A 27,812-nucleotide genomic window follows, 5' to 3' on the forward strand; every position below is an offset into this window, starting at 1 on the left:
GATACAACAGAACTATTTTCAGAAGTATGCTTTTTAAAATTTTTTAAATGTTTATTTTTGAGAGTGAGAGCGAGAGAGACGGAGGGAGGGGCAGAGATAGAGGGAGACACAGAATCCGAAGCAGGCTCCAGGTTCTGAGCTGTCAACACGGAGCCTGACGTGGGACTCAAACTCACAGACCACAGGATCATGACCTGAGCTGAAGTAAGATGCCTAGCCAACTGAACCACCCAGGTGCCCCTTCAGAAGTATGTTTTTTGACTTGAGTTAAAATATCCTTACCTGACTATCACTTCCACTATGATCTCTGGAAAGCAAGGGCTGTCTTATTTGTGTCCTCTAGTATTTTGTGGTCTCCTGCACATTGAATCAGTTTTTCAATGAACTCATTTGTGTTTCTGTTTTTGGTGAAGAAAAACAGACCAAAGTTCACTTTCTGGAAAACAGCACAAGGTATCTTGTTGTTTATATGGAACAGAGTTAGGAAGACAGTAAAACAAACAGACAAGCAAAGAAAAAAAACAGTAGAGGGGAAATAATGCCTGGAAGGAGAAGGAGAAGAAAAAGGAAGTAGGAGGACTCTAGGCTCAGCTCATTTCAGGAACACAACTAGATAACTATCAAATTATTCTAAATACCTCAGAAATTGACCTGAAGACTGACAAAACAAACTCCACAACTAAAGAGAGAAAAGAGGCCACATGGAGGAAGGTAGGAAGTGCATGCAAAGATATGGTTTAAGGGACAAACAGATAGATCACAGCTGCTGAGTAGGGGATGGAGCCATGGTCAAGTAGAAGGGAGAAAGAGAGAGAATGAGAGAGAGAGAGAGAGAGAGAGAGAGAGAGAGAGAGAGAGAGAGATGCACACAGGGGAGTGCACAAGGAGAACATTTCCCCAAATCCATTGACTTAGAAAATTTGATGGGCTGAATTTCCTGAGTTCTTGCAACCAGCAAGGCTTAAAGCCTGGAGTTTTAAAGGTCAACAGGTTTGGCTGGGATAGAGCCCTGAGGGCATTGCCCTGTGCCTTGAGAGAAGGCAGGCAAACAACCTAGGGACAGATGTCATTGAAACACCTGGGGCACACATGGGGAGATTGTTTGCTGTTCTCTGAGCTTGCCCCTGAGAGGCAGTGTTCACAGAGACACCTCTCTAGGAACAAAAGAGTAGGGACATAATTGGCTTTTCTCTCCTACAGAAGAAGAGACTTAGACAAAATGCAAAGACAAAGGAATATATCCCAAATGAAAGAATAGGATAAGGCCTCAGCCAGAAATCTAAGCAAAACAGATATAAGTAACATGCCTGATAGAGTATTAAAAGCAATGTTCATAAGGATACTCACTGGGACTGAGAAAAGAAGACGTTAGTGACAGCCTAACTACAGAGATAAAAGAATTAAAAAAGAATCACACATGAAGAGTGCAATAAACAAGATTAGAAATATCTGATGCAATGAACAGCAGGCTGGAAGAAGTAGAGGAACTAATTAATGACCTAGAAGACAAAGTAATGGAAAGTAATGAAGCTGAGCAAAGGAGACAATTATGCAAAATAAGAATAGACTTAGGGAACTTAATAACCATCAAATGGAATAACTTTTATATTATAGATTTTCAAGAAGAAGAGAGAGATAAGGGGGCAGAAGATTTATTTGAAGAAATAATAGCTGAAAACTTCCCTAATCTGGGATGAAATAGACATCCAGTTCCAGGAGGCACAGAGAACTCCCATCAAAATCAACAAAAGCAGGCCAACACCAAGACATAGTGTATTTAAATTGGTAAAATATAGTCATAAAGAAAAGATCTTAAAAGCAGCAAGACAAAAGAAGTCCTTAACTTACAAGGGAAGACCCTTAAGGCTAGCGGCTGATTTCCCAACAGAAACTTGGTAAGCCAGAAGGGAGTGGCATACTATATTCAACTTTCTGAATGGGAAAAATCTGCAGCCAAGAATATTCTGTCAAGCAAGGCTAATGTACAGAATAGAAGGCAAGGTAAAGACTTTTTCAGACAAAAACTAATGGTGTTCGTGACCACTAAACCAGCCCTGCAAGAAATATTAAAGGGGACTCTTTGAGTGCAAAGGAGAGACCAAAAGTGACAGAATAAAGGCAAGAAATAGTAAAGCAATAAAAATGAATATTTTTTGTAAAAATCAGTTCAGGAACTCATACACACAGAAAGGAAAATATAGTGACATATACCTAAATGTGGGGAGAAAAGGAGGAAAGAATAGGTTCAAATTTGAATGAACATCAACTTAATATAGAGTGCTATTTGCAAAAGAAGTTATATACAAACTGAATGGTAACCATTTATCAAAACCCATTAATGAACATGCAATGAATAAAGAGAAAAAATCCTAATATATCACTAAAGAAAATCTGCAAACCATGAACGTGAGAAAGACAAGAAAAGATCAGAAAAAATCTCCAGAAACTATCACAAAAGAGGTAATAAAAATGACAATAAATATATATCTATCAATAATACTTTGAATGTAGATGGATTGAATGCTCCAATCAAAAGACATAGAATGATAGAATGGATTAAAAAAACGCACAAGTCCATCTATATGCTGCCTACAAGACACTCATTTTAGACATACAGACAAATGTAGATTGAAAGTGAGGGGATGTAAAAACATCAATCATCCAAATCAATTTCCAAAGAAAGAGTAGCAATACTTAAATTGTACAAAATAGACTTTTAAACAAAAAGTATAGCAAAAGATACTGAAAGGCACTATATAATAATAAAGGGTACAATCCAAAAAGAAGATATCACAATTTAAGTATTTATGAAACCAACATGGGAACATCCAAATCTATAAAATAATAACAAATATAAAGGAACTCATTGATAATAATACAAAAATCATAGGGGACTTTAACACCCCACTTACACCAGTGGACAGATCATCTAAAGAAAATCAATAAGGAAACAATGACTTTGAATGACACACTGGACTAGATGGACTTAACACATATATTCAGAATATTCCATTCTTAAATAGCAGAAAACACATTATTTTCAAGTGCACATGGGACATTCTTTGGAACAGATTACATGTTTGGTAACAAAATACGGCTCAGCAAATACAAAATTTTGAAGTCATACCATGCACCTTTTCTGACCACAATGCTATGAAACTAGAAGTCACCAACAAGAAAAAATAGGGAAAGACAACAAGTACATGGGGGTTAAACAACATGCTACTAAAGAATGAATGGGTCAATCAGGAAATCAAATAAGTAATAAAAAAAATACATGGAAACAAATGAAAATAATGCATGGAAACAAATGAAAATAAGAACAGTCCAAAGCTTTGAGATGCAGCAAATGTGGTCATATGAGGGATGCACATAGCAATACAAGCCTACCTCAAAAAGCAAGAAAAAATTCAGACAACCTAACCTTACACTAAAGGATCTAGAAAGAACAACAAAAGAAGCCTAAAGCCAGCAGAATTAAGGAAATGATAAACTTCAGAGCAGAAATTAATGATATAGAAAGTTAAAAAAAACAATAGAACAGATCAATGAATCCAGGACATAGTTCTTTGAACAAAATTAATAAAATTGATAAACCTCTAGCCAAACATATCAAAGATTAACGATAAATGACCCAAATAATAAAATCACAAAGGGGATAGGAGAAATAACAGCTAACACCACAGAAATGCAATTATAAGAGAATGTTATGAGAAACTATTTGCCGTCAAATTGGACAATCTGGAAAAATGGATCAATTACTTCAAACATATAAACTACCAAAATTAAAATAAGAAGAAATAGAAAACTTAAACAGACCAATAACCAGCAAAGAAATTGAATCAGGAATCAAAAATCTCCCAGGACACAGCAGTCCAGGACCAGATGACTTCATGGGCAAATTCTACCAGACATTTAAGCAGAGTTAATACCTGTTCTTCTCAAACAAAAGCAGACCAGCACCAAGACATATTGTATTTAAATTGGCAAAATATAAAGAAAAAAAAATTTTAAAGCAAGACAAAAGAAGATAAAAATAGAAAGGGAAGGAAAACTTCTAAATTCATTCTGTGAGGTGAGCATTACCCTGATTCCAAAACTAGATAAAGACACCACACACACACACACACACACACACACACACACACACGAGAGAGAGAGAGAGAGAGAGAGAGAGAGAGAGAGAGAAACTGCAGTGCCAATATCCCTTATGAACACGGATGCAGTAATTCTCAATAAAATATTAGCAAACCAAATCCAACAGTACATTAAAAGAAACATTCCTCAAGTGTTATTTATTTCCTGGGCTGCAAGGGTGGCTCAATATTTGCAAATCAATTAAAGTGATACACCACACTAATAAAAGAATGTATAAGAAACATATGATCCTTCCAAGAGATGCAGAAAAAGCATTTGACAAAGTACAACATCCATTCATGATAAAAACACTTAACAAAGTAAGTTTAGAGGGAAAATACCTGAGCATAATAAAGCCCATCTATAAAAAACTCACAGGTGATATAATCCTAAATGGGGATAAAATTAATGTTTCCTCTACAGTCATGACAGGGATGTCCATTCTCACCACTTTTATTCAACATAGTACTGAAAGTCCTAGGCACAGAAATCAGAAAACTAACAGTTGTACGTAGAGTATATCCAAACTGGTAAGGAAGAATATGGAACCACAAAAGACTCAGAATAGTCAAGGCAACCTTGACAAAGAAAAGGAAAGCTGATGGCATCAAAATCCTGGACTTCACATTATATTTCAAAGCTGTAGTAATTCCAACAGTGTACTGACACAAAAAGAGACACATAGATCAAAGAGGAGAATAGAAAACCCAGAAATGAACCCACAACTATATGGTCAATTAATCTTGACAAAGCATGAAAGAATATCCAGTGGGAAAAAGACCATTTCATCAACAAATGGTATTTGGAAAATTGGACAGCAACATGCAAAAGAAAGAAACTGGAACTCTTTCTTTCTTTTTTTTTTTTAATTACTAAAAATTTTTTTCTTAATATTTGTTTATTTTTGAGACAGAGAGACACAGAGCATGAGCATGGGAGGGGCAGAGAGAGAGGGAGACACAGAATCTGAAGCAGGGTCCAGGCTCTGAGCTATTAGCACAGAGCCTGATGTGGGGCTTGAACTCACAAACTGTGAGATTATGACCTGAGCCGATGTTGGACACTTGACCAACTGAGCCACCCAGGTGCCCCAAACTGGAACTCTTTCTTACACCATACACAAAAATAAATTAAAAGTAGATTAAATACCTAAGTATAAGACCCAAAACCATAAAAATCATAGAAGAGAACATAGGCAGTAACTTTGACATCAGCCACAGCAAATTCTTTCTAGATATATCTCCTGAGGCAAGGGAAACAAAAACAAAAATAAACTTTTGGGACTACATGAAAAAGCTTCTGCACAGCAAAGGAAACAATCAAGAAAACTAAAAGGCAGCCTATGGAATTGGAGAAGATATTTATAAATGAGTTAACTGATAAAGGGTTACTATCCACAGTATATGAAGAATTTAGAAAACTCATCACCCAAAAGACTAATAATCCAATTTAAAAAAATGGATAGAAGAAATGAATAATTTTCCATGAAGATATCCACATGGCCAAAAGACACATGAAAAGATGCTCAACATCACTGATCATCAGGGATTTGCAAATCAAAACTACATTGAAATATCACCTTATACCTGTTAGATGGCTAAAATTAACAGTAGAATAAATAGCAGTTGGAGAAGATGTAGAGAATATGAAACCCCTCTATACTTTTTGTGGGAAAGCAAAATGATGCAGTCATTGTGGAAAAGTATGAAGGTCCCTCAGAAAGTTAAAAATAGAAGTACTCAAGTGATTAGGAAGATGGTGACATAGGAGGACTCTGGACTCACCTCGTCCTGCTGATCGTTTAGATTCCACCCACATCTGCCTAAATAACCCAGAAAAGCGCCAGAAGACTAGCACAACGGACTCTCCAGAGCCAAGCGTAGACAAGAGGATCACGGAAGAGGGTAGGAAGGGCAGAGAGGCAGTGCATGCTACAGGGACTGGCGGGAAGGAGCTGGGAGGTGGAGGGGCAGCCCGCTGGTCAAGGCAGAGCCCCTGAAGTCTGGCTTGCAAAAGCGGAGGGGCCAGACTCCGTGAGTTCTGACAGCCAGAGGGACTTAACATCTGGAATGTTAAAACTCAACAGCTCTACTCCTGGAGAACAGGGAGGACGAGAGGATGCCGGAGGGAGAGTTATTGAGCCCTGGAAGGACAGAGCTCTGTGGGGGAACAAAGGCGCTGGCAAGCGCCATCTCCCTCTCCCATCTCCTGGCCAAAATTCCAAAGGAAACCAGTTCCGGTCACCGAACTTGCATGCACCACACAAACGCCCAACACTGTTGCTTCTGTGGATCCATCCCTGCAATGGGTCCGCCTATGTCCTGGTGCTGCAGGTTCCCTCCTGCAGGGGACCACTGACAGCAAAGCTAGATAAGCCTGCCCCTCCCGCCCCTGTGAACCTTGCATATCCACCCAGGCTAATTTACCCTTGGCCATATCCCATAGAAGCAGAACCACAAGTGTGGCAATGTGCAAGTAGCCCAGACAGGGGCCACACCACACCACAGTGAGTCCTGCCCCTGGGAGAGGTACACACCAGTCTGACTGTGGTGCCAGCAGTGGGCTGTGGGCAGACAGAGGGTCTGACTGTGGCCCTGCCCACCAACACAAGTTACTCCAGACAGCACATAGAAAGTGCCCTGAAGTTTGGAGCCACCACAAAGACTACCCAAAAGGAGAGTTCGGAAGAATTCTCCTCAAGAGAAACTCCAGGAAGCAGAGACACCTAACTAATTGATCAAAAATGATTTAAGCAATAAAACAGAACAAGAATTTAGAATCGTAGTCATAAAATTAATCGCTTGGCTTGAAAAAAGTATAGAGGACAGAAGAGAATCTATTGCTACAGAGATCAAGAGACTAAGAAATAGTCATGAGGAGCTACAAAAGCTATAAATGAGGTGCAAAATAAAATGGAGGCGACCACAGCTCAGATTGAAGAGGCAGAGGACAGAATAGGTGAATTAGAAGATAAAATTATGGAAAAAGAGGAAGCTGAGAAAAAGATAAAAAATCCAGGAGTATGAGGGGAGAATTAGAGACTAAGTGATGCGATCAAACAGAACAATATCCATATCATAGGAATTGCAGAAGAAGAAGAGAGAGAGAAAGGGGCTGAAGGTATACTTGAACAAATCATAGCTGAAAACTTTCCTAAGTGATGTGATCAAACAGAACAATATCCATATCATAGGAATTGCAGAAGAAGAAGAGAGAGAGAAAGGGGCTGAAGGTATACTTGAACAAATCATAGCTGAAAACTTTCCTGATCTGGGGAAGGAAAGAGGCATTGAAATCCAAGAGGCACAGAGGACTCCCTTGAGATGTAACTTGAATCGATTTCTACATGACATATCACAGTGAAACTGGCAAAATACAAGGATAAAGAGAGAATTCTGAAAGCAGTTAGGGATAAACATGCTCTAACATATAAAAGGAGACCGATAAGACTAGTGGCAGAACAATCTACTGAAACTTGGCAGGCCAGACAGGAATGGCAGGAAATCTTTAATGTGATGAACAAAAAAATATGCAGCCTAGAGTCCTTTATCCAGCAAGCCTGTCATTCAGAATAGAAGGAGAGATAAAGGTTTTCCCAAACAAAAACTGAAGGAACTCATCACCACTACACCAGCCCTACCAGAGATCCTAAGGAGGATTCTGTGAGTGAAATGTTGCAAGGACAACAAAGTACCAGAGACATCACTGCAAGCATGAAACCTACACACATTACAATGACTCTAAACACATATCATTCAATAACAACACTGAATGTAAATGGACTAAATGCTCCAAACAAAAGACATAGGGTATCGGAATGGATAATGAAAGAAGACCCATCTATTTTCTGTCTACAAGAAACTCATTTTAGACCTGAGGACACCTTCAGATTAAAAGTGAGGGGATGGAGAACTATCTATCATGATACTGGAAGTCAAAAGACAGCTGGAGTAGCCATACTTATATCAGACAAACTAGACTTTAAATTAAAGGCTGTAACAAGAGATGAAGAAGGGCATTACATAATGATTACAGGGTCTATCCATCAGGTAGAGCTAACAACTATAAATGTCTATGCACTGAATCTGAAAGACCCCAAATTTATAAAACAATCAGAAACCTTATTGATTAGAATGTGGTCATTTCAGGGGACTTTAATACTCCACTTATAACAATGGATAGATCATCTAGACACAGGATCAATAAAGAAACAAGGGCCCTGAATGATACATTGGATCAAATGGACTTGACAGATATATTTAGAACTCTGCATCCCAAAGCGACAGAATATACTTTCTTCTCGAGTGCACATGGAACATTCTCCAAAATAGATCACAAACTGGGTCACAAAACAGCCCTCAATAAATACAAAAGAATTGAGATCATACCATGCATACTTTCAGACCACAATGCTATGAAGCTTGAAATCAACCATAGGAAAAAGTCTGGAAATGGTCCAAAAGCATGGAGGTTAAAGAACACCCTACTAAAGAATGAATGGGTTAACCAGGCAATTAGAGAAGAAATTAAAAAAAATATATACGGAAACCAATGAAAATGAAAATAAAACAATCCAAATGCTTTGGGATGCAGCAAAGGCAGTCCTGAGAGGAAAATACATTGCAATCCAGGCCTATCTCAAGAAAAAAGAAAAATCCCAAATATAAAATCTAACAGGACACCTAAAGGAAATAGAAGCAGAACAGCAAAGACACCCCAAACCCAGTAGCAGAAGAGAAACAATAAAGAGCAGAGCAGAAATAAACAATATAAAATCTCAAAAACATGTAGAGCAGATCAATGAAACCAAGAGTTGGTTTTTTGAAAAAATATACAAAATTGATATACCTCTATCCAGGCTTCTCAAAAATAAAAGGGAGATGACCCAAATAGATAAAATCATGAATGAAAATGGAATTATTACAACCAATCCCTCAGAAATACAAGCAATTCTCAAGGAATACTATGAAAAACTATATGCCAACAAAATGGACAACCTGGAAGAAATGGACAAATTCCTAAGCTCCCACACAGTTCCAAAACTCAAACAGGAAGAAATAGAAAACTTGAACAGACCCATAAGCAGCAAAGAAATTGAATCAGTTTTCAAAAATCTCCCAACAAATAAGAATCCAGGACCAGAGGGCTTCCCTGGGGAATTCTACCAGACATTTAAAGCAGAGATAATACCTATCCTTCTCAAGCTTTTCCAAAAATATAGAAAGGGAAGGAAAACTTCCAGACTCATTCTATGAAGCCAGCATTACTTTGATTCCCAAACCAGAGATAGACCCTACAAGAAAAGAGAACTACAGGCCAATATCCCTGATGAATATGGATGCAAAAATTCTCAATAACATACTAGCCAATCTAATTCAACAGCATATAAAAAGAATTATTCACCATGATCAAGTGGGATTCATTCCTGGGCTTCAGGGGTGGTTCAACATTCGCAAATCATTCAGTGTGATACATCACATTAATAAAAGAAAAGGTAAGAAGCATATGATCCTGTCAATCGATGCAGAAAAAGAATTTAACAAAATTCAGCATCCTTTCTTAATAAAAACCCTCGAAAAAGGCAGGATGGAAGGAACATACTGAAACATCATCAAAGCCCGCAGCTAATATGATCCTCAATGGGGAGAAACTGAGAGCTTTCCCCCTGAGATCACGAATACGACAGGGATGTCCACTGTCACTGCTGTTGTTTAACATAGTGTTGGAAGTTCTAGCATCAGCAATCAGACAACAAAAGGAAATCCAAGGAATCAAAATGGGCAAAGATGAAGTCAAGCTTTCGCTTTTTGCGGATGACATGACATTATATATGGAAAATCCGATAGACTCCACAGAATGTCTACTTGAACTGATACATGAATTCAGCAAAGCCCCAGGATACAAAATCAATGTACAGAAGTCAGTTGCATTCTTATATACTAATAACGAAACAACAGAAAGACAAATAAAGACACTGATCCCATTCGCAATTGCACCAAGAATCATAAAATACCTAGGAATAAACCCAACCAAAGATGTAAAAGATCTGTAAGCTGAAAACTATAGAAAGCTTATGAAGGAAATTGAAGAAGATATAAAGAAATGGAAAAACATTCTGTGCTCATGGATTGGAAGAATAAATATTGTTAAAATGTCAATACTGCCCAGAGCTATCTACACATTCAATGCAATCCCAGTCAAAATTGCACCAGCATTCTTCTTGAAGCTAGAACAAGTACTCCTAAAATTTGTATGGAACCACAAAAGGCCCCGAATAGCCAAGGTAATATTGAAGAAGAAGACCAAAGCAGGAGGCATCACAATCCCAGACTTTAGCCTCTACTACAAAGCTGTCATCATCAAGACAGCATGGTATTGGCACAAAAACAGACACATAGACCAATGGAATAGAATAGAAACCCCAGAACTAGACCCACAAACGTATGGCCAACTCATCTCTGACAAAGCAGGAAAGAATAGCCAATGGAAAAAAGACAGTCTCTTTAACAAATGGTGCTGGGAGAGCTGTACAACAACATTCAGAAGGATGGAACTAGACAACTTTCTTACCCCATTCACAAAAATAAACTCAAAATGGATAAAAGACCTGAATGTGAGACAGGAAACAATCCAAACCCTAGAGTACAAAGCAGGAAAAAACCTCTCTGACCTCAGCTTCAGCAATTTCTTACTTGACACATCCCCAAAGGCAAGGGAATTAAAACCAAAAATGAACTATTGGGAACTCATGAAGATAAAAAGCTTCTGCACTTTAAAGAAGACAATCAACAAAACTAAAAGGCAACCAACGGAATGGGAAAAGATATTTGCAAATGACATTGGACAAAGGGCTAGTATCCAAAATCTATAAAGTACTCACCAAACTCCACACCTGAAAAACAAATAATCCAGTGAAGAAATGGGCAGAAGACACGAATAGACAATTCTATAAAGAAGACATCCAGATGGCCACCAGGCACATGAAAAGATGCTCAACGTCGCTCCTCATCAGGGAAATACAAATCAAAACCACACTCAGACACCACCTCCTGTAAGTCAGAGGGGCTAAAATGAACAAATCAGGAGACTATAGATGCTGGCGAGGATGTGGAGAAACGGGAACCGTCTTGCACTGTTGGTGGGGATGCAAACTGGTATAGCCACTCTGGAAAACAGTGTGGACGTTCATAAAAAAATTAAGCATAGATCTACCTTATGACCCAGGAATAGCCCTGCTAGGAATTTACCCAAGGGATACAGGAGTGCTGATGCATAGGGGCACTTGTACCCCAATGTTTATAGCGGCACTTTCACCAATAGCCAAATTATGGAAAGAGCCTAAAGGTCCATCAATGGATGAATGGAGAAAGAAGTTGTGGTTTATATACACAATGGAATACTACATGGCAATGAGAAGGAAGGAAATATGGCCTTTTGTAGCAACATGGATGGAACTGGAGAGTGTTATGCTAAATGAAATAAGTCATACAGAGAAAGACAGATACCATATGTTTTCACTCTTAAGTTGCTCCTGAGAAACTTACCAGAAGACCATGGGGGAGGGGAAGGAAATAAAAAAAAGGGGTTGGAGAGGGAGCCAAATCATAAGGGACTCTTAAAAACTGAGAATAAACTTAGGGTTGATGGGGGGTGGGGAGGAAGGGAAAGTGGATGATGGGTATTGAGGAGGGCTCCTGTTGGGATGAGCACTGTGGTTTGTATGGAAACCAATTTGACAATAATTTTCACATTAAAAAAATAAAAGAAAAAAATAGTAATCCTCTATGATCCAGCCAGTGCACTACTAATTATTTATTCAAAGAATACAAAACTAGTAATTAAAAGGGTTATATGGAGTCTGATTTTTGTTGCAGCATTATCTACAACAGCTAGGTATGGAAAATTCCCTTTTGTGAATTGATTGATGAATGTATAAGTTTGTGTTTTGTATGTATGTATATATACATACATATACACATACATATATATATGGACTCTTACTCAGCCATATAAGAGAATGAAATCTTGCCATTTGCAAGGACATGGATGGAAGTAGAGAGTATTATGCTAAGTGAAATAAGTCAGGTAAGGACAAATACCATATGATTTCACTCGTGAATTTTAGGAAAGAAAACATAAGTGGAGGGAATAAAAAAGAGAGTGGCAAGGCAATAAAGAGACTCTTAACTATAGAAAAGAAACTGATGGTTTTCAGAGGGAGGTTGATATAGGGAATGGGTTAAATAGGTGATGGGGATTAAGGAATGCGCTTGTTGTGATTGGCACTGGGTGATGTATGGATGTGTTGAATCATTATATTGTACACCTTAAACTAATATTACACTATATGTTAACTAACTGAAATTTAAATTAAAAGTTAAAAAAAACAGTGGAAGATATAGATGTATTAATTCCTCCAAGTTTGTTCTATTAGCAGTCATATAACCTACATTTTTAGCATGTTACTTATATTTTATAGCTTGCAGACTAGATTATTTCTTGTGTTAGATAATAAGATAATACTTTGAGTATTCAGAAGTTTATGGTAGCAGGATGGTGAGGGGAGAATTTGGGACATAGGACATTATTTTGCTTGACCAGAGGAATGCTGGAGATTCTGATTCATCATTCATTCATTTATAATTGTATCCCACTTAATATTGTTAAGATTTTGTGGATGTTTATTGATGTGGAGTTAGGGTTCATAGGAGTTTCACAGGTCCCCTTATCTATACCACAATGAAAGGTTAAGAATCACTTAAAAACTCTACTCTTCAACTGTGCTCAGTATAGAACATCTTGTCAATATCTCTTTCCCAACCTCACTATTTTGCTCCTGTCCTTTTAAGAGTTAGCAGGCCTTCAATAAATACTTGTGCAATGTTGTTGAATGAATGCAAACAAATTCCCTTTATCTTTAAACCTTTCTCTTGACTTCTCTTATCTAGCCACAAATGGCATCTGGCTTTTCCCCTGATAAAAGTCCTTGAATTGCTACCCTCAGCCATTTTTCCCTAACTCTGTGGTACACCCTCTTTCCTGCTTCTCCTGCTAGTGTTATCTTTGAACCACCTTTCAATGACCCTTTGTCTTGTGAAGTCTATTATGTGCTGACCTTCCTTGACAGTAATAGCACTTAGGTATCCTTTTTACTTTTCCCTTACTATTCATTTCAGTTATTTCAGCTATTGTATTGGGAACTCCTTCAATGCATTTTTGCTCTTAGTTCCTTGATTTCCTAAACTTTGACATCTGCATGTATATATATTTAGCTAACTACACTCATGAATATACCTTGGATTGTGTTTTCTTTTAAATGTTTCTACCTCCAAGATCTTAAAATCTGAAATTCTCCTTGGACGCTAAACAACCTATATTACCTTTCCCAGGTCCATAATTTTACAGAGCATAAATTGTGTAGTGGTTAAAATCTTAGACTTTGGGGTTATCCGACTTGGGTTTGAATTTGGCTCTGCCATTTATTGCACTACACTGCAAAGTTTATATAACTTCTCGAAAATTTATTTTTAGGTTTAAAGGGGATGATATTACCATAGTAGTGCCTGGAATGTAAGCTTTCTGTATAGATAGTTTTATAAATGTTTTGTTTCATTCTCTTCCGTTAACAAATAAAGCTCTGTTCTTTCTTTATTTGCCAATATTTCCCAATTACCTAGACTGCCCATCATTTTAGCACTTGGTTGTTTTATCTTAACGCAAACAATGAGGACAGCAACAACAGAAACGTTCCTGACACTATTGAAACTTTTAATCTTTTAAAATCTTCTTTGTTTTTTTCACTCATACTTCACTCAAATGATACTACTTTAATTTGCTTACCAATCGGTTACTAATTTTTGCAGTATTGAAATAGTTCTTCAAGTTTTCCCGTGGCATTGCCATACTCCACTTCACTTAAGCTCAACATTTATAGCAGTCTTTAATTGTGTTTGTTTTCTCAGTCACTTCTAATTGCTTGCCAAATCCCATTGTTCTGCTTTTGCAGTCACTCTTAACATATTTCCTCTGTTATTCTTCAGCTGTTGTTGCCCTAGTTTAGACAATATCCCTCTGTAATTGTTTCTTGTGAGCTATGAAAACAGTTTCCTAAACTGGTCCTCTTCCTGTCCTTCAGGTTTTGACCATTCTAATCCAGTAGTAATCCCTATTAATTCCTATTAATGATTCCAAAACCAATTCCTTTTCTAAAGCTCCAAATAAGCCTTTATGTTTTCAGAGAGTCATTTTATATGTTTCTACCCCATTCCCTCAACTATGCTGCTAGATTTCCATTTTACACTTTTACTTGCTGTTCAATCTTCAGAAGTATTCCCATCTTTATTCTCTACTGATGACCTTGCTGTTTAATTTACTGAGTAAATTGAAGCAATCAAAAGAGAGCTTCCACAGATTCCTAGCACTACTACATCTACCTAACTTTAAGTGTCTGCACTCACATAGTTTCTTACTACCTGTCACCATAGATCAACTTTTCAGGTCATTATTCTTCTCTTCATGTAGAAGGTTACATTCCTTTTGACCTAGTCAAGGACACTGTTCCCTTTTTTTTTTAAATTTTTATTTATTTAGAGAGAGAGAGAGCGCACATGCAAGTGGGAGAGGGAGAAAGAATTCCGAGAAGGCTTCACACTTTCAGTGTGGTGCCTGATGTGGGGCTCAAGCTCACGAACCATGAGATCATGACCTGAACTGAAATCCAGTCAGACGCTTAACCAACTGAGCCAGCCTGACACCCCTCCAGTAATTTTCTCCTCTCTTGTAACATTCCCAGTACTATTGCAAACATGCTGTCTCATTTACCAAACCTTATCTTGACCTTATCTCCCTTTCCAGCTACTGTTCAGTTTTTACTCTCTTTTGAAGCAAAACACCTCCCTGTAATTTGGGTTATATTTACTACTTCTAATTTCTCTCCTGAACTCATTCACAGCTGGGCTTCCATTCCACCATTCCATGAAAACTACTCTTATCAGTGTCACCAAAGATCTTCATGCTAATCAATCCCATGATCAGTTTTAAGGTCTCATCTTAATTGATTTATTAGTAACATTTGATACAGTTGATCGTTCTCTCCACTTTGAAATGCTTCCCCCTCCTTCACCCCCAACATTGATTTAGTTTTCCTCCTGCTTCTTTAGCTACTTCTTTTCAATCTTCTTTGCTGATTCCTTTTCATGTTCTCAAACTTTAAATGGAGGAGAAGCCCAGGGATCAGTCCTTGGACATATTCCCCTCTCTTTCTACACTTTTTTTCTCTTCCCCTCTCTTCCCCTCTCTTTTCTACCTTCTTTGGTAATTACAACCAGTACTGTGCTTTTAAATCCCATTTGTGTGCTCACAATTCTTAAATTTACCTATAGTTTAGTTCTCATATCTGAACTCTAGACTCATATATAAAACTTCAAAATCAACATCTCACCTTGGATGGTCAATAGACATCTCAAAACTAATATATTTAAAGATGAACTGCTGATATTCCCCTCCAAAACTGCTCTCCTTCCAGTGTCTTCCCCTTCTCAGTTGATGGTATATCCATCTGTCCAGTTACTCAGGCAAAAATCTTTGGAATTGTTTTTGAATATTTTTCTCACATTCAATTCATTATGTAACACATTAACTCTACCTTCAGTGTAAGGTACTTGCAATAGCTGACCATTTCTTACCACCTTCACTGGTCCCACACTAGTTGAAATCTCACCTGGGCTGCCATGAGAGTGGTAGGACTACTAGAACTACAACTCTTAATTGGTCTCTGTGCTTCACCATCACCCTCTACAGTATATTCTCAACAAAGAAACAGTATCCATTTAAAACCTGAACAGTATCATGTCATTTGGCTTATCAAATCTCTACCATGGCTCCCCATTTCACTCAGTGTACAAAAGCCATTACACTTATAATAGTCTATAAGGCCCCATATGATCTGATCCCCACCCTCTTTGACATCTTTCTATGCTACTCTCCCCATTTTCTTGCTCTTTTTCAGACATGCACCTGCCTTTTTTGTAACTGTAGCCCTAGGCAAAAATGATTCTTGGTAGTTTCTAAACTCTTCACTTTCTGTACCATGTTTACAATGTTGTAAAACTTACTACAACATTTCCATTTTGTGATTTGAATATTCTAATGTTTGATGGGAAAATTACCACTATCCTGGTTAAATGCATTATGTTTTTTTTTTTTTTTTTAATATTTGCTTGTGGACTCGTAAGTGTGATTTAAAGAGAGGTACAACAGAGAGCCACATTTCCCCCAATGGGAATTTTTCTTTCCTTGGGAATTTCAGAAAAACAGATAAATATGATTTGATTAAAAGTAACCAAAAGATCAATACATATTTTTAAGGATTGTATCTCTTTGAGAGAAGTCTACTTGTACAGTGAACATTATATATTTTCTATATTATCTTTAGTTTGACCATAATCAGTTTACACTGAAGAAGTTGTTTTGTGATTTATCATAGCTTTCATTTACTGTGCACTTACTGGCCAGGCATGTAACTAAACAGTTTACATGTATTATTTCAGTGGATCCTTATGAAAATGTCACAAAGCAGGCAACATAGTTTTACTCCATTTTCACAAAAAGAAATTGAAGCTTAGTGAGAGTCTAAACAGATTAGTTCTGTAACTTGCCTAAGCTAGTAAGTGGGTGAGTTTGAAGTTAAATTTAAGCACATAAAAATGTAAAAAAAATGGCATTTTGTAGCATCTATCTTTAATAATGTTTCATTTAAGCTAAATATAAAATTAACATGTTTTCCTTGCACATATGCTCAGTGGAAATAGAAGGCAACACAGAAGTATATTGGTTGGTAGGTAAAACTAGTTTGGGATGGATTACTTCTTACTGATGATGGAAAGTTGCCTGTAATTTCTTTTAAATTTTTTTTAAATTTTTTTAATTCAATTTTTAGAGGAGAGAGAGAGAGAGTGACAGAGCGTGAGTGGGGGAGGGCAGAGAGAGAGAAGGAAACAAAATCCAAAGCAGGCTCCAGGCTCTGAGCTGTCAGCACAGTGCCCAACACAGGGCTTGAACGCACAAACCGTGGGATTATGACCTGAGCCAAAGTCAGACACAACTGACTGAGCCACCTAGGCGCCCCACCATAACCATTTTTTTTTATATGTGCAGTGTGCCATGTTGCTGCATGCTAGAGATACAAAGATGAATGCAGTACCTCCACTGCCTCCATAGAGTTCAGAGTTTAGTCAGGGAGAGAGGAAAGTAAAAAAAAAAAAGAAAATGATTTCCATGGTAGTAGGACAGCTGGAAATAGGCTACTGTGAGCATTTAAGTCAGTGCAGGGACTCAGGATACAGGGAAGATATGAATATACTATGAAGCCCAGTGTCACTTATGAATTTTCAGTCTTTCATTTTGGCATTAAAGCATTCTCAAAGTTTGAACAATTTAGTTTGTCAAGGTGCAATGCCTTCTATATGCCAGGTACTGTTCTAAGCTCGGAGGAAAAAGAGCAGAGAAGAAATGAAGGGCAACTATTATCATCAAGAAGCTTATGTTCTGATAAGGGTGATATAGCAGGTCATAAGGTGTAATTGTGAAAAATAAAAAGCTAAGACAGATTTCTGTCTTTTCATAAATGGAGAAGTTTATTTGACAACTCTTCACTGAATGCCAGATACTTTGTTAGGTCCAGGGGAACATAAAGATGACAAATACACTATCTCTGCCTCTAGGATTTTATTTTGTATGGCTCAAAAGTTAAGAATAGTTTTCATATTTTTAAATGGTTGAAAAAAAACCCAAAAGACTGTTTCAGGGTACATGAAAATTATGTGAAATTCAGTGTACATAAAGTATTTTTGAATGCTGCCATAACCATTAGTTTATATATCATTGATGGCTCCTTTTGTGTCACAACTGCAGAGTTGAACAGTTGTGACAGAGACCCTGTGACCCACAAAACCTAAAATACTTACTGTCTAGTCCTTTATAGAAAAAGTTTGTCAACCTCTGCACTAGTGTAGTGTCTCTAAATGTTTTGACTTACTATCCTGTTAGAAAAAAAAATGTATGTTTGAGCAAGTAACCTTAATCTATTTTATTTAAAAATTTTATACATACATACGTGTGTGTATATGTGTGTGTGTGTATGTGTGTGTTTGTGTGTGTGTGTAACAGGCATATAAAATACAGACAGAATAAAGAATGAGAAAAACATGAAATGAACAAGATTTTTTAAGGTTATTTATTTATTTTGACAGAGAGAGAGAGAGAGCGTGAGCAGGGGAGAGGGAAGAGAGGGTGAAAAGAATCCCAAGCAGGCTCCACACTCAGCGTGGAGCCCAGTGCAGGGCTTGATCTAATGAACCGTGTGATCATGACCTGAGCTGATATCAAGAGTCGGATGCTTAAGCAACTGAGCCACCCAGGCACCCTGAAATGAATAAGATTTTAAAATGATTTAAAATGAATTTATTTATTAATGGCACAAAAAGCCTTTGCTGTTATGATTAACTTTTTAGTGAGTACAATGTCACTGTGTCATTATTTTTTATGTCTTGTTTAAAACCATAATAATTAGAAGGTTTAGTTCCAAGTTCATTTCATTTGGATATTTGGTTTAATGTCTATTATAGTTGAAACATAAATCTGACAGGGATATGTAGGTCCAAGTGGAACAAGAACATCATTAGCAACACTTATTAATCATAGTATTAACTTTTCTCAGTCCAATCCAGGAATCAAGCAAATGTTTTCTGCTGAACCATGGCTAGTAAATTTCCATCTTCCTTCATGATAGTCAGTTGTTCTTGCAACTAATTGGAGTGTTGCATTTTTATATTTTTAAATACATGGGTCAAATGGGCTTTAAGAAATGGGCTTCAACTGATGTCATAAGGGACATGGACTCTGCATTTTTCTTTCCACATCCTTAATGTGGAGACCCTCACCCCCATGTTTGTCTACTCATGTCTGCTGTTAGACATTGCTTCTGATGCCAGGAAGAAGGGGAAAGAGGTGAGTCATTAAAGGGTGAAGGAGACTGACAGGGAAGTTGGGTTTGCCAGTGTGTTTTTAATGAAGTTTATTTGAAAAGCAGTTACTTTCTTACTAATTGTTAAACTTTCGAGGGATTACTAGTATTTTTGTGAATGAAAAATGCCTAAATCATGCTAAATTTCAGCAGTTTTTAAGTATTTTGTCTTGAGATAACCAGAAATATCTGTGAGGTACAATGGTTTCATGCCCACTTCTTATTTCATTTCAAGATATCATATTCTACACTATTTGAAATATCTTGCTTTTATTAAAAAGAACTACATTCTTGACTCTTTAGCACTTTGTGTACTTTGGTTTCAATTCCTTTTGCAATGGCTTAAATTTTACATGTGGGATAACCTTACTTAGGAATCTTTTCCACTTACAGTTTTTTCATAAAACGTCTTTTTATTAAGTAAATCAGTTACATTGGTAATGTTTTTTTCTTTTAGATTGTTGCATTAGTGACTCAAAGAAAAGTAGTTTCTATATTTCATTATTGAAACAATATAGCAAAATAATATAAGTTGAGTTGTTTTTTTAAACTGTATTTTCATTCAAGTCTGCAATAAAACTCCCACAGTTTATATGTTTTATATATATGATTTATATATGTTCTATATAAATGTTTTATATAAAACATATATACTTGTATATAAATATATAATATATTTATATATGTAAATATATAATATATATAATATACATAATGTATATAAATATATATACTTGTATATATAAAACATATATAAACATATATATATGTATATATATGTATATATATGTATATATGTATATATATGTATATATATACGTATATGTATATATATGTATATGTATATGTATATGATATGCTATGTATATATGATATATATATGATATATATATGATATATGATATGTATATGTATATGTATATATGTATATATATATATGATTTCTACGGGTCTTCTGATGGTATTTGTTGACAAAGGAATGTGTTTTAGTTTAATGCTATGTTGTTTTGCATGTATTTCAGCTGCTTCTACTAAGAGTTTCCACAATATCAGTGGACCTTTGTCTTTTGCTGTCATGAAATAAAAAGTTCAAAAGAGGCTTTTTTTTTAAAGTTTATTTATTTGTTTGAGAGACACAGACACAGCCTGAGTGGTGGATGGGCAGATAGAGAGGGAGAAAGAGAATCCCAAGCAGGCTCCAAGCTGCAAGCACAGAGTCCCATGTGGGGCTCTAACTCACAAACTGTGAGATCACAGCCTGAGCTGAAACCAAGGATTGGACGCTCAACTGACTGAGGCACCCAGACACCCCAAAAGAGGCTTCTAGTATATGTGCTGCCGAAGTGAGCACACAAAAAGAGGCTTCTAAACACGTGCCATTAAGTTTACAAAATTTCACTAAAGTGCTGGATTTTTAAAAAAAAATAGTTTCCATGCACAGTGTGGGGCTTGAACTCACAACCCTGAGATTAAGACCTGAGCAGAAATCAGGAGTCCAATGCTTAACTGACTGAGCCATCCAGGTGCCCTGAGTATCACGTGATTCTAATTATTGCTGAGAAAATTCAAAAAGTTTTCTTCATGTTCTGAATGCTTGGTTTGAGGTGGCTTTGTAGTATTATTAGCTAATATTTTAAGGTACAATATGCATATAAAATGGGAATCACCATTGATAATTGGTATACATCCATATTTCAAATAGCTACCTTAATAATTTTTAATATTGTGGGGTCAGCTATTAGCCTTACATTTTTATTATTTTAATCATATGATGTGATAGATGAAAGGCTCAGACTTGCAAGAAGGAGATGTAGCAGTTGACATTTTCTTGTCTGCTTGTGCTTGAATTTTTGCTGTTAATCCTGCTGTCCTCCATCTTTTGTGTTTGCCGAAATCTTTGAATACAGATTTTTAATTTTAGGTTATTTTTGATGACTGATTTAGTTAAAACTAGATAAAATACCCCGTAAATGCATTAAACCAAGTACATGTAAGCTGCAGTGTGGTTTAGTACACTGACAGTAAACAGATTTGCATTGTGAATACCCCACTCTTTCCCTATGATGCCTCATGTACCATTTGGCCTATGGATCCAGTGTTATCATGTTAGATATTAAAACTTATTTTCTTGTATTTTTTGTGCGTATTTGTGTATATACATGTTAAGCTCAGGAGTAAGGATTGTGGGAAAGTGAAAATAGCATTTCACTGTTTTCTAATATCTAAACATACATTCTGAATTTACCCTACTGATGGTAAAGAGGTATATGTAGGTATTCAAAGTTGCATCTCTCCAATAAGACCTGAAAGCAGAAATAGATGATTTGTACCATACTCAATAACATTCATTCAATGTCATGTTTTTTCCTGCCTTTGGCTTTATATTGTTTTCAGAGATACTGTATTTGACAATTTTTTTCCTTTAAATTTTTTTACCATCTGAGATTTATATGTTCTATGACTACAGTCTATATGGGTAAAGTTAACTGGATCTTTTGAAAACATTGAGGTAGTTATTTAATATCAGGTAGAATTGGCCAACTACTTAATAATGGAGCAAATTTTTGAAAATTTTATTGGGGTTTTAGAAAGAAATGTTCAATTCTTTCAAGTTCAGATGATAGAGGAATTATGGAATGTATCTTTAGAAAATAATAAACTAAACAAATGCTGTAAGAACCCATTTATAACCTTAAAGTAATCAAACATAACATAATCATTGTTCATGCTAGAGCATATTTTTAGGTACTGGGGTATCATTGGTTCATTCTCTTCAGGGATACAGTTCCCATCAAAATAGAAGTTAAAGAATACTTGAATAATTACTATGGAGAAGTGAAAGAAGAGGGCAAGCATTTGATGGTGTAGTCAAGTTCAGATTTTAAAACAGCAAGTGGAAAATTCAGCCTTAAACTGGCATGAAGACATATTGCAGAAACAGAAACAGTTTATAGAAAATATATCGAAATTTATAGCAAATCTATAGAAGGAAGGAAAAAGATGTGAAAACATAAAAAGTTGACGTTTACTTCTCATAATGCAAAATAGAAATCAGTGGAAGAGTTAAGAAAAAAAATAGTCTTGGAAGATAAGAAAGTTTTAAACATTATGTTGTTACTCATTTAAACATTTATGAGGGGAGAGAGGGAGAGTGAGAGGGGATGGGAGGAGAGTGAGAGAGAATGAATGAATGAATAAATGAATGAACAAAAATGAATAGGGAGGTGGTTCAACTTTTAACCTTCTGATTTGACTTTATTCTCATATGGCTCCCCAGTAATAACTTTAAAAATATGTTTATTTTCTGAAGACATGAATTTACATACAGTGTGAACATTGCATCATGGCATATATGGAAGGAGAAAAATTGGTTTATTGTTTACAAATATGGCTTTAAAAATATTGTAAATGGTCAGTTATTTAGACTGCAAACAATGTTTTTTGAAACTACAAAATACTATATTCTCATGTATTATAGAAGTAGTAACTAAATGTTAAACATACTGAAAGCTTGCTTTTGTGTTTTGAAGTACTGTAAGAACTAGTGTGTTTAGAAGAGTTTCACATTCAGTTATATTGTTTACAATTAATATTGAATTATGATTATTGCTCTGTTTAATGATTGTATTATAAAGTTAGAGTTAATGATTTGGAAATATTAGCTGCCTGATTAGCAGTATGCTTCTTATTTCTATAAGAATAAAATGAGTCTTTATGGTCTTTTCTGTTCATATGAATGGTACCTATTCTCAGTCAACTTATGCAGCAAATTTATAGGTATAAAAATTGCTGATGGCTGTAAAGCAAATTAAAATATTTAGAGAAAAGGTTCACACTGGTTCAACAAGTATTTATTAAATGCTTAGAGAATTCCAGGAACTATACTTTTTTCTGGGAGTCTAAAGATAAAAAAGGGGGTGCACCTGTGTGGCTCAGTTGGTTGAACATTTGACTCTTGGTTTTGGCTCAGATCATGATCCCAGTGTTGTGGGATCAAGCCCCATGTTGGGCCCTTCAACGTGGAGCCTGCTTAAGATTCATTTTCTCTGTCTTCCTTTGTCTCCCTTCCTCCCTCAGTCCTTTTCCCTCCTCTCTATAAGAAAAAGGTAAAAAAGACCCAGATTCTGCCCTCAAGCTAGCTTAGAGTTTAGAAAAGATGGACTTATCAGATAGTTTCAATTTAAGTGCTAGTAATACAGGAATTAATATGGAAGACTAGAATGCAGATAGTCATTTCTCAGTGAGGTGTTTCAGGGGGAAATTTGAAGGTGAATCAAAAGGATAAGAGTTAGATAAGGATTTGGGTGGGATGGAGTGGGTTGAGATGGGGTGAGGGTTAATAGAGGATTAATAGGGTGATGAAGATGGCAGCATTCTAGGCAGAGAGAACAGCATCATGAACAGAGTAATGGGAAGGTATAATAGCATAGTATATGTAGAAAAATTACAGCCAATATTGTATTATTAAAATATAGGGGTAAGATGAAAACTGGTAAAAAATGAGACTAGAGAGGTGATGATAACACTAAAATCTAGCATTCTTTGAAGGGTAGTTAATATACAGCAAGCTTAGTGTTCATGACCATACTTTAACTTGATAGAACTCTTCTGAGGCATATAATCTCATATTCCCTTTATTGTCATGCTTATCTCCATGATTTTACTCTGATGGCATGATATTAGCACTATAGGCCATTAAAAATTTAATGGAGACACATTATAATGTAGAAACATCACTGGAAGGAGAGCCAACTCTCTACCTAGAGAGTGCTGAAGGTGGTACTGCCACATTCTTAGGCCTGGCTGTGAGGCGTACAGATACACTCAATCTTGTTAGCATTCCAGAGTTGATTCTACTTAGGGTATGCAGATTCATGTTAACCACATTTGTAGGGTACTGTAATTTAACCAGAATGTTTTGAGGCAGTAGAAACCTAGCCTAGCATTTGTGAACAGTGCTTAGGGGTTTTGGTGGAAACATACTATGAGTCAGCAGAATGATGTGCTTGCCAATAAGGTCATAAAATCAGAGGCTGAATTAATAGAGGTAAAGTATTTGAAGATGATGGAGGTAGTAGTCCTTTTCTTCCTTGTATTTATCAAACTACAGAGTACTTGAGAAAAATAAATATGGATGGTAAGCCATGTCACATGGAGATAAGTTGAAGCAGGTAGGTAGGTATACCTTAGCTTTAAGGAGAGAATGATGCCTCCAAATACCATTTACATGGTTTTTGAATTTATTAACCTCTGTCCAGACTGACTACTGTCTCTCTTAATTCAGACTCTTATCACTAGTCTCATGAATTACTTCAGTAGCCTATGTTATAGAATATAAGAGAATCTTTTCTGACTAGTTATATATAACTATAAAACATATTAAATAGCTCTTGAATCAGGAGGGTTGTAGAGACAAGCTTCAGATAATATTACAGGAATAACATCCAGAACCACACAGCTGAAATAGAGAGTTCAGTGAAGGAGCTGTTGCCACCCTGGAACCACCTGGTCAAACTGTCATGAAAAACATGCAGATGCTGCCCACACTTCCATAACCATATCACCTCTTATTTCCACCCATGCCAGCAAAATGGCACTTACTTGTGGCCTGCTTCCTTACATAGTTTACTTCTGAATCCACACATCCTAGAAATGCATTTCATTGGTGGAAACTAAGCCACATGTCTGTACTCTAGTTATAAGGCAATCTGGCAGATGTAGTTTTTATGGATTCTTTCTTGCTTAGGTGGGAATGACACTGGGAAGATGTATTAAAATTAAATGCTGTTGAGCAGCCAAATAGAACAGAAGACAACTGTGGTTTCCTACCTAGTCTCCTTGCCTTCACTAATATTTTTCTCATCCTTTAAGACCCAAATCCTGGTAAAGACTTTTCTGATCTTTCCATCTATCCTCTGTGTTCCAAAACTATCATACATGTGCCTCTGTGAAAATATGTGCCTCTGTTTGTATATCTATTTTCCCTACTGGACCATGAATTATTTATTTTTATTTATTTAACAAATAGGCATTTATTAAGTATCACGCATTGTTTTAAGTGATTCATAAATAACTCATTTAATTTGTGGATACAAGCTGTCTTTCAATTTGCACTCCTGTAGCATAGTCCTTGGTGCATGGCACTTGTCCAGTAAATAATTGATTCAATATTTAGAAAGTAGAAAAGAAAGAATGATGATACAGTTCTGCCACTTTAACTTACTATTCTGTTTCATTGTACATGTTTTACATTTAGTATTCCAAAAAAAAAGTTGGAAAAATTACACTTCCCTAATATGGGATGGGCTGCCTGTGAAGTGGTAGGTTCTCTGTTAGTTGAAGTCAACTCAGAGCATCTGTGGACTACATTAAAAGTGCTATCCAGCCTTTTTTCTGTGATTCTACTTTGACTCTACAATGCTAAGTCTAGCCTGTGAGAGAGAGGAAAAAGATGTCTTCTGTCTTCAAGTAAGTCATTAAGAAGGAAAATATACAAATGAGAAATAAGGAGATAAGATAGGAAAGATAGGGGTAGAGTCAGTGATATAGGTGATTAGGAAGAAGAATCCTATGTACATATAAATAAAATGTATTAAGTATTGACCTTGAAGAAATCATAGGAGTCACCGCAATGCATGCAAATATAGATCAAGAGACTTTTGGTGTCAGTGAAGTTACCATTCTATACATAGATGCAGTTTGATTTCTTTTCATGGCTACTTATATGAGTTTTAAAAATAATGTTAATATTGGGGTGCCTGGGTGTTTAAGTGACTGACTCTTGGTTTCCGCTTGGGTCATGATCTTGTGGTTAGTGAGATCGAGCCCTGCATCAGGTTCTGTTCTGACAGCATGGAGCCTGCTTGGGATTCTCTCTCCCTCTCTCTCTGCCCCTCCCCTGCTCACTAGTATGCCCTCTTGCTCTCAAAAGAGATGAATAAATTAAAAAAAATAATGTTGATATTTTTAGTGCCCATTACTTTCCATGATTAAAAAGTATTAATAGCCAGCATTAAGAAAATAAAGTGATAAATGTACTTATTTTTTAAAGTTGAAATATGACTCACATACCATAAAATCATTGTCTTAAAATACATAGTTCAGTGTATTTTTTAGTATATTCAAACTAAATTGTTGTGAAACCATCAAACAATTTTACAACATTTTTATCACTCAAAAAAAAAAAAAAAAACACACCATACCTATCAGCAGTCACACCCCAGTACTCTTATTCCCTCTCCTCTGCCCCTAACAGCTACTAATCTGTTTTCTGTCTCTATAGATTTGTCAATTCTGGGCATTTAGTATAAATGGAAATCATACAATATGTGGTCTTTTGTGACTGGCTTTTTTCACTCAGCATTATGTGATTTCAAGGTTCCATCATGCTATAGCATTTATCAGTACTTCGTTCTTCTTTATGACTGGACATACCACTTTCGTTATCCATTCATCACTTGATGGAAATTTGGATTGTTTCTACCCTTTAATCCTGCTGCTATGAACATTCATATACAAGTTCTTGTGTCGGCATACGTTTTTATTTCTTTTGGGTATGAGCTGGGTCATGAGGTAACTTTTTGCATAACTTTTTGAGGAACTGCTAGACTATTATCCAAAGTGGCTGCATCATTTCACATTCTTACCAGCAATGTGTGAGGGTTCCAGTTTCTCCATATCCTTACCAATGTTTGTTATTATTATCTTTCTGTATACTAGCCGTCCTAGTGGGAGTGAGGTGGTATCTCATTGTGGTATTGATTTGCATTTCTCTAATCAATAATGATGTTGAACATCATGTGCTTACTGGCCATTTGTATATCTTTTTGAGAGGGACATCTATTCAAATCCTTTGCTCATCTGTAGTTGGGTTGTCTTTTTATTGTTGATTTTTAGAGTTCTTTATATATTCTGGATACAAGTCCCTTATCAGACACATGATTTGGAAATATTTTCACCCATTCTGTAAGTTTCCTTTCATCTGATATTGCTTTTTGAAGCATTGTCATTTCCAACTTGATTTTGTGACCCCTCAAAAGTGTCTTATTATGTTGCAAGGGTTAATATGAGTTTCAAAATGAAGAAAAGTAATTTGCATAGTGAAAACGTTATATGTGTATGTATCACAAAATAAAGATTCCCAGCCAAATTAAAGCTTATTGAACTTCACCCAAGCACCCCTGTCCTGGTGCTTTAATAAAACCACCTTATTACACCTAAAAAAAAAATAAAACTTATTGAACTTCAAAACAATGTATTCTTGTAAATGAGTATTTTTTTCTCCAATGAGTGATGAGTGATTTTTGTCATCCAAACACAGATGATTATATTTGTGGTGTTTTTTTTTTCTTTGCTTTCCAAATCCAGCAACTTCTGAAGGATGTTTCTTCAGTGGCATATTATAGATCTATATTTCCTGTCAGTTTAAAAATCATATTTGCTCTTCTGGATAATAGTGATCCTAAAGGAGCATATACCAAATAGTAAAGTGTTTGTTTATTTTTGCTATCCGTGTAAATTAATAGTTGTGCCAAGGTTGTATGATCTATGCTATAAAACTGTCGATTTATTCTCTGGAATAGTTTAAAAATATTTATTATTTGTGCTCATTCGTTGAATAGGTAGAGATAGGAGCCATGAATATGTGGTAAAA

The 27,812-nt window shown here is 36.2% G+C and overlaps 1 protein-coding gene across 5 annotated transcripts in view; it reads left to right on the plus strand.

The window, feature by feature from the left end:
* DIAPH2 (diaphanous related formin 2) overlaps positions 1 to 27,812 on the plus strand; it is a 1,008,663-nt gene that overhangs the window by 58,345 nt on the left and 922,506 nt on the right. The window lies entirely within an intron of this gene.

This window comes from Felis catus, chromosome X (genome assembly GCF_018350175.1).
Source record: "Felis catus isolate Fca126 chromosome X, F.catus_Fca126_mat1.0, whole genome shotgun sequence".
NCBI lineage: Eukaryota > Metazoa > Chordata > Mammalia > Carnivora > Felidae > Felis > Felis catus.